Here is a 13,740-nt window from a genome sequence, read left to right as displayed (position 1 = left end):
AGGCTCGTGCCTTGTGGACCATTTATTTGAAGAATAAGGAGCGTTTTCGAGGTAACGGTAATAGGTTACTCGACAAAAACGTCGAAATTCCGTCTAATATGTCATTTTATATGCTCTTGTTTGAGAAAGTTTGGTTCCTTACATTTTTCTCATTTGTATGGTAAATTTCATCTCAAATTGGTGTTTGAATTGGACTTATTTGAGGTTGTGTTACACATGTGTATATCCGTCTTAAATTGATCTCAGATTCGGCTGTTCTCTGCATGTGTTCATGGTCTGTTTCAGGCCTGCATTTGTACTGTTTTGGGAATTAGTTTGTCGTAAAGCAAAGTGTTTGCTTTTTATTTCTCTATTCTTTACTAACACCCAAATTGTCCGGGAGTGCTTGGAGGACATGGAAAAGATAGATTCCTGATCTCACCCCCATTATTTAAAAATCTCATCAAAATAAGGCAATTAAAAGATGAATTGATAACAAAGGAAAATATTCTTAAAGAAAGGTTGCTGCGACATAACAAAGAGTTCTTATATTTTACTTTTATGTTTCCTCAACCATCTGTGATTGATTCATTTTTCCTTTATACATCTTTGACACCTTTTCTTTGCATTTGAAAACACATTTATCAATATCATTCCATTTCATTTTTCTCAAACCAACATCCAAAATGAATTGTTGAAATGAAATCAACCAAATTTGTTACAAGTTGAAGAATAAAAGGGACGTTACAAATTGAGTTTTCTGCATCATAAGGGCAAATGGGAAACAGACGACATTGGGGTGGTGTGAATGAGGCTTGTGGGCAGTCGAATATTATGATCTATTTTAGCAACCTGTCCTTGTGGTGTTTGCAGCTAATATCGATGGGTTTGCAGCCTATTTTGGGTGGTTCTTTGCAGCTTGTTTTAGGCCTGCTTTGTGGTCTGGTTTGGCGTGTTGTGTGGTCATTTTTTGAGTCGGTCACGGCCTGCTTTAGTATTCGGTTTTGGCCTGCTTTGTGGACTGTTTTGGTGGCCTGTTACAGCTTGTATTTTGGCCTGTTTTGACGGTCTCAAAAATGGTTGTGGAAACAGTGAAAAGGGGGCTGCACTGGGGCAGTTTTGGACTCGACTTTGAGGTTGATTTTGTTGTTGGTTCGAATCAATTTGATAGCTCATGTTATGTATACATATCCAGGAGTGAATTGGGTCGATTGTTTGTGTGAAATTATGTCCAATTTATGCTTAAAATTTTGTCTTAAGACGGCTTCCCAAATTGTTTAGAAACCATGTATATAGGTTGTGTATGGGTGATTTTCTTGGACTGTTTTTGAGTTGATTTCATGGATGATTTGAGCCAATTATTTAATCTCCATCTCATGTGAATATCCATGCATGTAATGGGTTGGTTGTATGCAAAAAATTCCATTCTTTTCATGCTTAAAATTTCGTCTTAAGACGGTCACAAATGAGCTTCTTTAACGGTGAAAATGGCTTTTGTCGGGCAGTTTTCGCGGGCTGTTTTGATGGGCTTCTTAATGCTAAATTGAACCAACTTTCTTGCTTATGACTCAAGTATATTTATATGTTTGGATTGGGTCTTTTGTACGTGTGAAATCCGTCTTTGTTTGACCTAGAAAATCGTCTTAAGGCGGCTGGACAGAGGGAGAATTGCTGGGTTTGTTCAGTGGTGTGTATCGTATTGCTTCTGTTTGGTCAGCATTGTTGCTGCCGTGCACTAGTCTGTACAGGGGCCATGCCGTAGCTGAGCCATGTCGGGTGTGCGGCCAGGCCGTGGCCGGGTGGGGCTGGTCATGGCTAGGCCGTAGCCTCGATTGAGTTAATTTTTATCCGTGAAATATTTATGTTCAGGTTTAATTGATTTGAATTCTGTCACATGTTTTATGTATCTTAAATTCATTATTTGGCATTTATTTATATAATTCTCACAAGAATCATAAATGTGGAACTTATTATTTATTCATATCATAATTATATGAAATGTCTTCATTTATCTATAATATGAGCTTTCATTCATTTATTCTCATTTATTTATCGTATTTCAAATACGAGTAATTTATTCCACGTGATTAATTGATATGAGTCGTATTCTTGTAGAAATGCCATAATACCATCGTATATGCTTGACATTCATTTTCGCCCTACTTGTGCTGGTCTGGCAAGTAGGGGTTTGGCCTACTTGTGCTGTGCTGGCAAGTACGGTTTGGCCTACTTGTGCTGTTCTGGCAAGTACGGTTCTGGCCACTTGTGCTATTCTGGGAAGTGAGCCTTATCATAGTCATTCCGCCACTTTCATGCTGTTCAGGCGATTGGGGTACTCGGTCTCCATTAGTAGTCGAGTCTTGGGTGCGTGCTGTGCTGGCAAACGTCGAATCGGGATGTACACCCGAGAATCTACAGATTTAGACTAGGACCGTATTATTATCGTAGTCCTACCCGGGGAAACTATAGTCTAAGAGTGATAAATGTCTTGCATTATTTGGATGGTTGCTTTGGTCGTATCTCCTTGTAATACGTGCTCGTGGCTGAGTGATCGTGTCTGCTTCCTTGTCTTTCTTCTCCATTTATTTTATTGTTGCTCATGCCTTACTTACTTGTTTATTCCATCATTTCTTTTATCCTTGTTGGTTTAAACACGTATGATCCCATGTTTAGTTATAAGTCGATTCACTCATAACTTATCTAATATGATTATTTGTTCATGTCCTTTGTTATGTTTGTTTTGACATTTTGTGGCTGGGAGAACCTTGAGTTACTCCCCACTGACTGTGGCTTTCATGTTTACATGAATGACAGGTTTGTGAAGATGCATTTGTGGGGTTTAGACGTGTGAACTAGCGAGCACATTGGATTAGTAGTCGTTTTATTAGGATTGCTTAGACTCACCTTTTATTGTATCGTCATTCGAGGGATATATTTTCCCTCATCTTTATTTCCGCATTCTTTATTCGGGTTTTAGATTATAGTGAACCCGCGCTTTAAACTTTAAAAGTTTCAAAATTTTCCTAATTTCCGCTTGAACTTATAAGTTATTTTTTCCGCGTTATAGCGGGGGTTCACACAGAAGCTGTTAGTACTGCATGTTATGTACACAACCGTGCTATGATTAGACCAATCATTAAGAAAAGTCCTTATGAATTACTCAGAGGACGTAAGCCAAATATATCACATTTTTGTTGCTTTGGGAGCTAATGTTATGTCCATAATAATGGCAAAAATCGTTTAACTAAATTTGATCCTAGAAGCTATGAAGTGATATTTGTTGGTTACTCTAATCATAGCAAGGCATACAAAGTTTTCAACAAAAGAAATCTATGTATAGAAGAAATGTACATGTTATTTTTGATGAAAATAATATGTTTGATAAGGCTGAACAGGATGAGGAAGAAGATATGAATGAACCTGACTTTCGTCTTTCTAGAGATGATTCTCCAGAGCTAGAAGAAGAAGAAAAAGAAATCGAAGGTACTAATGATGAATTAGGGAATCCTTTAAATGAGAAAAATGAGAGAACTGAAACAATAGTTGATGATACTATTGATTCTTCTTAAAAACAAAAATTGGAATCTACGGTTATAACTAATGAAGTTATAACCACAAATATACATCCTACGGTTACACCTGAATCTACTATGACCCAAGGGTTGGATTTAGGGGGAACCACTTCTAACTCATTTGAAGAAGGAGAACCAAGTTCACATGATAATGTACCTGAAAATTCCAAAAAGTGGAAATACAAGGGATCACACCCTATGGAAAGTATACTTGGAAGTTTGGACCAAGGAGTTCAAACTCGAAGAAAATAGAACAACTTTTGCTCATTCTACTCATTCCTATCCACCAAGAACCTTCCAATATTAAAGAAGCTCTTGCAGAATCTGACTGGGTTATAGCAATGCAAGAGGAACTTCAACAATTTGAACGTAATAAAGTTTGGCATTTAGTACCAAGACCTAAAAATCGGTCAATTATTGGAACCAGATGGGTTTTCATAAACAAATGGTATGATATAGGGATCATAGTTCGAAATAAAGCCAGATTTGTGGTACAAGGTTATAACCAACAAGAAGGAATCGACTATGATGAGACATTTGCTCCAGTGGCAAGGCTAGAAGCAATTCGTCTTTTAATTGCCTTTGCAGCACATAAGAAGCTGAAGTTATTTCAAATGGACGTTAAGACTGCATTCCTTAACAGCTATCTTAATGAAGAGGTTTTTTTAGAGCAACCTTCTGGCTTTTTAGATCACAAGTTTCAAAATCATGTATACAAGCTTGACAAAGCTTTATATGGTTTGAAACAAGCCTCAAGGGCTTGGTACGATAGACTATCCAAATTTGCTTCAAAGTAATTTTAAAAGGGGGTCAATCGATAAAACCTTGTTTCTAAAGTCAGAAGGTTCTGATTTATTAGTTATTCAAATATATGTTGATGATATCATTTTTGGTTCAACTAACAATAAGCTTTGTAAGTATTTTTCAGATTTGAGATGAGCATGATGGGTGAATTAAAGTTCTTTTTAGGACTTCAGATTCAACAAATAGATTAAGGTATCATGATACATCAACAAAAATATATCAAAGAATTAATCAAGATATTTGGAATACAAGATGCCAATCCCATGGATACTCCTATGGTTACTGATAAGAAACTAACCTTGGATAAAGATGGTAAGTGTGTGGATGAAACCACTTACCGAGGTATGATTGGCTCACTTCTCTATTTAACTGCAAGTCGTCCGGATATAATGTTTAGTGTATGTGTGTGTGCACGATTTTAGTCGTGTCCCAAAGAATCATATATGGTTGCAGTAAAAAGAATTTTAAGATATTTAATTGGTACAAAAAATCTATATTTATGGTATCCACTCGAATGCAATTTCAATTTAATTGGATATTCAGACGCAGATTATGCAGGATGTTCTCTAGATAGGAAAAGTACGTCAGGATTCGCTACATTTATTGGACCTTGTATTATAACATGGGGTTCAAAGAAACAAAATTCAGTCGCCTTATCTACTGCTGAAGCCGAATATATTGCTGTCGGATTGGTATGTTCTCAATTGTTATGGCTAAAGCAACAATTATGTGATTATGGTATAGATGTCGGATGTATTCCTATTTTATGTGATAATACGAGCGCTATTATTATATCTAAAAACCCCGCACAACACTCTTGTACTAAACATTTTGATATTAGACACCATTTTCTACGCGACCTTGATGAAAAAGGCAACATAAAAATAGAATTTTGTAGTACAGAAAATCAATGGGCGGATATTTTGACAAAGGCCTTAGCTAGAAAACGTTTTGAGATTTTACGATTGGAAATTGGTTTAATCGGTGGCAGTTAAATTCGTCATACCTATTTTATTATCTCAAATGACTTACTAGAAATAGACAAGATTGTATGACTGTGTCCGTATATTTTGTTGCAAGAATATTTATGTTAAATATCTTATTATATTACGTGAATTTTCTATCCTTGTGTATAATATATTTTTATCCATATGCAAACCATAAGATATCGTCACAATATTTTCTTGTTCCATCTTGACCGAAAAAATATATTTATCTTGCATCTTATAGCTTGGTAAATCTCACAATATCCTCAAAATATCTTACCATATCCTCCACAAAAGATTTACCCTATCAGGTTTTTACCTAAATCTAGAATCTTCCACTCCTTTTACCATATTTCCTTCTTAAATGAAAAACAAAAAACAAACCAATTCTATACGGCACCTAGTCATTATAACCTACCAAAAGTCTTATTCATCAAATCACATAAAAGCCTTCATCTCCCTCATCTCACATCACCATCACTTTTCAAAAACCAAAACACTCGACCATCACCTTCCTCTTTTCGGTCATCACCATCATCAACCATGAGACCCACAACTCGAGCAAACACAAAGACACACTCATCCAAACCCACATGCAACACTCCCAATGCACCATCTCCTCACCCATCTCCCTCTGCCAATCCGAAACCGAACAATCCCAACCAAAACCGAAGTCTATCGGAAGTCGAGAGCAAAAAAAGGCGATTAAGTAAGGGTAAAAATAAGGCAAATGTTGAGGAAGATGACGTGGAAGAAATTCAAGAAGTAATTGCTCGTGACGGTGCTAAGAGGACTCTATTTCGGCACTATATGCCGAAAGCTACTGTTATGGATCTTAATCATCTTCGTCTTACCAAGGAGGAACAGGAACTGGTTCATCATGTGTCCGGTTACGACATTCATACCGGACGTTCATATCCCAAAAAGTGGTATGGTATGTACGAAGCCTTAAAGTTCTTTGATACTTTCTTGAATTTTCAAGGGTGGGTTATAATCAGTGAGTTTTCGAGTCCTGTTTACCCTATTGAAGTCATTCAATTTTATGCAACTGTGTCGATTAAGAATGGATGTCCGCGTGCGGTTGTGAGTGGGACCGAAGTCAAGGTCTCCATTGATGATTTTTGTGCTCTGTTTTCGGTTCCTGATGATGGGGCCAAAATTTATCCAAGTGTAGAATGGGGTACCTTGACCGAGGGTGAGAAGGAGGTTGTTAAGAATTATTTTGAGGTTGATGCTAAGGGTGGTAGTCGTTTGTTGGCGGGTAATTTGTCGCCAAAATTGAAATTCTTTCTTAATTTTTTATGGAATACCGTCGTGCCTTGCCGTGGTGGTCGGGATAAATTGTCGACTTATGAGATGGTCGTGGTCTATCATTGGATGGTGGGAAAGAAAGTTAGTCTTCCTTTGTTAGTCTTTCACCGCATCATACAAACCGCAATGCTTGTAACCGAGGATAAAGTTTATACCACTATAGACTTACCTTATGGTATGTGGGTGTCTCGGCTTTTGGAGCATAAGGGGGTGGTTAGTCCTTCTAGTTATGGTGTGAGTGCTAGGGATGAGATGAGCGACACTCATTTCAAATTGATGAAAATTTCCGCTTGTGGTCCGGAATTGGTATTTCTAGCAAAGGGTAACTCGGATGAGAAATTGGAGGGTTTAGAGGCTATGGAGAAAAAATCTCGATGCCTTCATGGTGTCGGTTAATGAAAAATTGGAGGCTCAATCAAAGTTAGTTGAGAGCTTGGTCTCGGAAATGGCAACGGGAAAGGGTGTGGGGTCGTCTAGCTCGGGTGTTAGCAATGATGACTTGTTTGCTCGACTAATGGCCTTTGAAACAAAATTGGCCGTGACTCTCAAAGCTACGGATCGTCAATCAAACACGGTTGTGGATTTTGCAACTCAAGGCGGAGCTTTGTTGCAAATTGGGCGTGAAATGAGTGAAGAAATGGGCCAACTTTATGAATTTACTCGGGCTTTGAATTTGAAGATGACCAACTTCGACATTTGCTTGGTGGCTCAAGCAAATAATGTGCACCCATGTCTTGATCGTCTTGATTCTCTCGAGTACCGGACTCGACCGGGTTATGTTGACCCTACCCAAGTCCAACACCCATAAGCCCATCTCCCTTTTCCTTTTTTTTTCCTAAGTACTTTATGTTGAATGCTTCACCATTCGGCCCATTTTGGCTTTTGGTTATTCGGCCCATTGTGGCATCTCTTTTTCGGCCTATGGTTTGTGTTGGATAATTTTATGTTGTGGGCTTATTTTAATCATTCTCGTTTTCTTAATTCGTATTTACATGACTATCTCTTTCCTCAACTTATATTATTCTAGTTGTTTCATGTCTTGTTCTTGTCTTTTCGATGATGTCAAGAGGGGGAAGAAATCGTATGACTTGAATTATTGCCTAAGCTTGCTCCTTGTCAATATCTTTAATCTCTTAAGGGGTTCCATGTTATACCTTTGAATACAAATAGCTTGTTCTTGCGATTAACTTACTATAACTTTGGTAGTAGTATGTTGAGGGGGAACTTGACCTTAGTCACAAATCATAAGAGACTTACCATCATCAAAAAGGGGGAATTTGTCAGGCCTTATTCGTATAAGTTTTGATAATGACAAGTATTATTATTTGTAATATGTTATACACTTGTGCTTGTAATTGTTTGTTAAATGGTGCATATCTTAGCTGACAATTGCCATGAAGACTAATTGTGGTTGTAGCGTATGATGGAATTTTCATGACGATATTGGAGCATGGTAATCGAGTTTGGTTATAGTTTTTTTTTCTATAACCAAAGAAGACTAAATCAAGCAAAACAATATATTATTTGATGGGAGCTCAAGATGAAGAGTTTCTAGATCAAGATGAAGAAACGAACCTATATTTGAAGATTTCATGAAGATTAGGGATATAGGATTTCATGCTATAAATGGTATGGACAAAATGATCTTTGAGAAAGTATGGTTATAGCTATTTCATCTCTAACCTTACCTATAAAAGTTCTTGGTTATATTCATTTGACCTATAACCATGAACGACGTATAAGGCAGCACAATTTAAGCTTTAGATTCACTTATTGTTTCGAAAATTAAAGTGATATTTATACTTTATCCTTTCTAGATGAAATTGATAATATAGATTATATTAATCCTACTGACTTATCATACAACTTATGGGTTGGTATGTAATCTAGGGTTTCTAATCATATTATCTTAGTTTTATAATTTAAAAATAATTATTGTTAAATTTTCAATTAGAGTGAAATGGATTATGGCCATATCACCTTCTAGTCGAAAATATCCTAGTAGTAATTAGGGTTTTTAAATAAGAAGTATTTTGTAGCTAAAATAAAAGATCTAACCTAGCCCACTTGAAGAGATTTCACGCCAAAGAGGCCGGCTAGGGTTTCGTTCTTCTTGACCTAGTTTTAGGTTTATCTACTCCTATAAATACCAAAACATTTCATTAGAAAAGGAAGACACTTATTTTGGGAAAAACCTTTGCAAAAACATTAAGCATATTTCGAATTCAATCTCTTCATATTTGCAAATTATTTTCGAAACCCTAATTGTGTCAAAAGCTAAAAATCGTGTGCCTCTCTTTAAGTCAATCATTCTCATTCATCTCATTAATAGGATAATAGTATTCATTGTATACATACTCGTTCATTAACGTGAACACTAGTAGAATCTAGTAGTACTTTCTTATTAACGTAAGATAGAAATCGAGTATTTAACGATACTCAGATTGAGTTACAACTATAGTTAGTTGTACGAGTTATATTGATAATTTTGTAATCCGTAGAAAGGTACTAAAGTTATTAATCGAGAATAATGGGGACGTAGGTTTCGACTTGTGAAACTGAACCACTTCAAAACTACGTGTGTCTCCTTTATTTACGCATTTATTATTTCATTTTCGCACATACGATAAATTAATTAATCAAGTTTAGTTAATAAACTTCGAGTAATTAATAAAATATCAATAAATCGAAAAAGTGGGCAAGAGTTCAACATACTCAATTCACAACCCCCCTCCCCTCCCCCCCTCTTGAGTATTTCTTTACATAGACTCTTCACATGAATATAAACATAAATGGGTGGGTGAAAATGGACCACCATGACTACAAGATCAAATGCAATGGTCAGCCCCAAATAATGGTAGAAGTGTTAAAGGAATCGTACAAACTATCTGGATACACACTGATTTGTGTCGTTAAGCGTATACAAATTAATAATTTATAAACCTATCTTAACCTCAAACATAAAAACGTAGTAAAGGATAAGTAGGGTCGATCCCATGGAGAGACTGGAAAAACTAATTAACTATTGAGTACTTTTATTCACTAACTTACATATATACCATTTATTTACACATTTACGGCTATTAACATTATGTACGATTAGGGGGAAGTTTGTTTGTAGTTTTGAACTAAACTAACAGGAGTAAATACTAAAGGTAGATGCGAAGTTAAATACCCCAGTTTGTTTGTAGTTTTGAACTAAACTAACAGGAGTAAATACTAAAGCTAGACGCGAAGTTAAATACCCCATTAAGCACATATTCTACTGGTAATTCTAGTTTGTCAACCGATTATTGTTTACGACAAATCTCAAGTATATTTATAGATTAACTCTGGAATTCAAGATAACAAGAACTCCCTATCTTCTCTTAGAATAAAAGCGACATGAACTAAGCCTAGACCGATTCTTAACTAACCGACCAATGTAAGTTTGTCGCACCCTACAAAAGACAGGATTAGAAAACTTATCGAACCAAGAAGACGTCATTAACCCAATTAATCCCTTCACTGTCGTTACTACCTAAAGATTAACTGACCAAATTTTACTCCTAACTTAAACTAACCCCAATTCGCAGAGACCAATTTAAGGTAGTTGCTACTCGTATTATGTAATACGAACTAAGCATGAATCACACAATTAGCAGAAGTATACAATCTCAGCGACAATAAGGTAACAAATTATAAACTGAAATCGCAACTTTCAATTAAGATTGAGTGAAGCTTTGGATACAAATAACTGAAAGATTAATAATTAAACAACCAACGGTTTTCAATACTAAAATTAACCAACGAAAATAAACCATAAATTGAATACAAAAGAGGTAGAGAGACCTTAGTTTCTGCCCGGAATTTGTAGTCAGAACTTTGGATTGTCGCACCTCAGGTACCGCCTCAAATTCGCCCTTACTTGAACGTCTGCTAAGACTCCGCCCGAGTACGGTCTCCTACTGCTCACACAACCCAATTAGGTCTGAAATCGTCACTAATTTGCTCAATATCTATAAAATATACGGGTATTCGCCTCTCTTTCTGATGAAGAAATTGGGTATTTATAGCTAACTCGGGATCTAATTCTGGAAGGTTCGGGATTGATTTTGGATACGGAAAATATTAAAGTACATATAATTTGGAATAAAGGATCCACGATAAGACAGAATTTCCATTTTCTTCAACTGTATCGTGCTTTCCGTAGCTTCCTGGCTTTCTGTTCTTATTTATTCTATTCTTTATTCTTTGGTTTTACCAATCTTGAGTGTCACGTGCAACAATGGGGCAAGTTTTGGGCTTTCACTAGTATCCTGACTTGTCTTGTTACTTCGGTCCAAGATTCTGGGTCTATTCTCTGCTTTTCGGATCACTTTAGTAACCCGCTCCATCGCCACGGTAATTTATAAATCAAAACACCCATAAATTAACCCGTTAACATTTAAAATAATAATTCTACGATTAAATCTCGAAACTAACAAATGTATTACAAATAACTTGAATAATGCGAAAGACGACATTAAGACTATATAGATAATAAGTGTAAATATAAGTAATTATCGTCTTATCCAATACCCCCACACTTAGCTTATTGTCGTCTTCGATAATGACAAAACATTAGCCAAAAATAATAAGTGCCTCAAAGATTTTAGACATATCAAAACAAGGTTACCAACGACAAACTAAAACATTTTCAGAAATCATTTTATGTAAGTTAGTAGGTCTACGGAAAATATTTGTAGTTAGATTAGAAAGCAACATATACAAAAATTTTCCTCCACTTCAAACTATACAACCACCTAATTAGCCAACATAAATATTTTAAACCGCTTCTAAATTATAATGATAAATAAATTCATTAGCAATACACTCGGTCAGACTATCTTGGTGCGCATGGGCAAATGTATTGTCTCGTAGAGAAGGGTGTCGGCAATTTAAGGTCCTACGGAAAAGGGATTTACTTTCTTGTACATTGTACTAGGATCGTTCTCCCGAGCATTCAAGTGTATCCGTCATACCTCAATTAATTTACTACCATAACACATATCCACCATCACAATGTCCAAGTTTTTTTTTCCTTCATTCATTTTCTTTTCAATTTTGTTCCTATTTTTTTTCTTCTGTTTCTGTTTTTTTTTTCTATTTTTCTCTTTTTTCTCAACTTAGTTTTTTTGTTTTTCCTTTTTTTTTCAACATCTCCACCTTCCGTACCCGTGGATATATCTAGTGTCCCTTATAGTGAGCTTTCAACCAATGGATCCCGCCCATCCGGAGAAGTCATTAGGCGTTCTCCCAATACGTTGATTGGGTCCCTTAAGAGTCTAATCACTCGGACACTGGATAGAATTGAGGTCAAGAACTTAAAGCGAGAATCACCTATGAAAGTAAATTGGTGAATAAGACTGGCTTACGCTCCCACACTCTAGAGTCAACGAAAATTGTAAAAAAGGTAGCCAAAGTAAGTGCTTTATGATTCTAATTTAAAGGAGATTTCAAATATGTATGTCACTTATTTAATCAATCCAAGTACAAAATGGAGGAAAAACTCATATATACACGACTTCAAAAGGTTTTTTTAAGGTATAATACCAATATTAGTGAAATTATTTTTAAGTTAGTATTTTTGAAAAGTTGTTAGATTAGAGCTCGCCGTCGACTCCCTAGTCTAGTTAGTCCGATAAAAACAAGGTCTATTTTACTTGTCAAGTACCAATTTTTGACCAAATTTTGACAGCATCTTCTCCAAAAACGGACATATCCAAAAATTTAACCACCTGAAAGTACAACAAAATATACATGGCAACCCGCCAGACTCCATTCTCAGCACACAAAAACCACAAACTCACGCAATTTTTTTTTAGTAAACCGAGTTTTTAGGCCATGCGTCTCCCTCACACTGAAACTCGACATTGTCCTCGATGTCGAAAATAGACATCAAGACGAATAACTAAGGATATAATAAAAATAATAGGGAATAAGGTACTTAGCAGATATAATTTATAGGCGACTTGCAGCAAGACCCCAGCTTTTTGTTAAAGTTTCTTCAAGGTCAACCATGTACAACCAGCTTCCAGTATATAGCTCAGATGTAGAATGTATGTGCTCTAGGTGATTGTCTCATCCCAAGTATGACACTTTGATTTCTAACCAGAGCTTGCAGGGAGGTAGTAGTGCCCTTATTATTGCATCAACAATCTATAAGCAATCTAAGAGCCATGTATATCTTCATTCCTGCAAAATATAATCACTCGACCAAGATCCGTGAAATATGTAGGTGGCAAAATAACCAGAATATCAGCAGCAATTTTTATTCTTTACCTAAACTAATTTTTTTGTGCAATTGACACTATGAACATCCCCCTACAAAGGTTGCGAAACTCAGGGAGGCACTTAAGCCGACTCGACTAAATAACTAAGATGCTTATAAATATTAAACACACATGAAAGCAATAAAAATTAAGTTTAGGTTGCCTCCCAAGAAGCGTCTTGGTTTATGTCATGGCTCGGGACAGTTGAATAATCCTCAAAACTCAGCGAGCTTAAGAGCCAACTCAAACATCCATGTCTTCTAAAAACTCAAATCCTAATTCCATTTAGCCAATAATATAATCTCAGTTCCTCAGCATCAGCAACAACCGCTAAATTTCAGATAATACTCCTTATTTTTCCATCAATTGTCAGCTTATCGATGTCTCAGCTTCAAACACTCACTCCCCTACACTTATTATAAACCATAAAATCACCTTAAAGAAAGGTGAAGGAGTCTTGTAACACCCCAAGTGTTTGATAGGATATTTGTCCCACATCGGGAAAGTAAGGAGCTTATGATATGTTTATAAAGGATACCACCCACCACTTAGTTACAAGGCCTTGTGCTTTTCGGCTTATGTGACGACAACTAATGTGCCCAAAGGTACACATCTCATCTTATTGGGGTTAAGTTATGATGTGGCGGGCCCGGTTGTTATAAATGGTATCAGAGCAATCCTACGACCGTGCGGTGAGCCTGTGGTAATGAGTACCCGGGTCACCCAGCTAGCGGGGGATGTTTCTGGGCTTGGTTGTGGTCAGCCTTCGGGTAGAACGAGGACGTTGTATTATTC

The sequence above is a fragment of the Silene latifolia genome, chromosome Y (genome assembly GCF_048544455.1).
Source record: "Silene latifolia isolate original U9 population chromosome Y, ASM4854445v1, whole genome shotgun sequence".
Classification (NCBI taxonomy): Eukaryota; Viridiplantae; Streptophyta; class Magnoliopsida; order Caryophyllales; family Caryophyllaceae; genus Silene; species Silene latifolia.
This window is presented reverse-complemented; position numbering follows the sequence as displayed.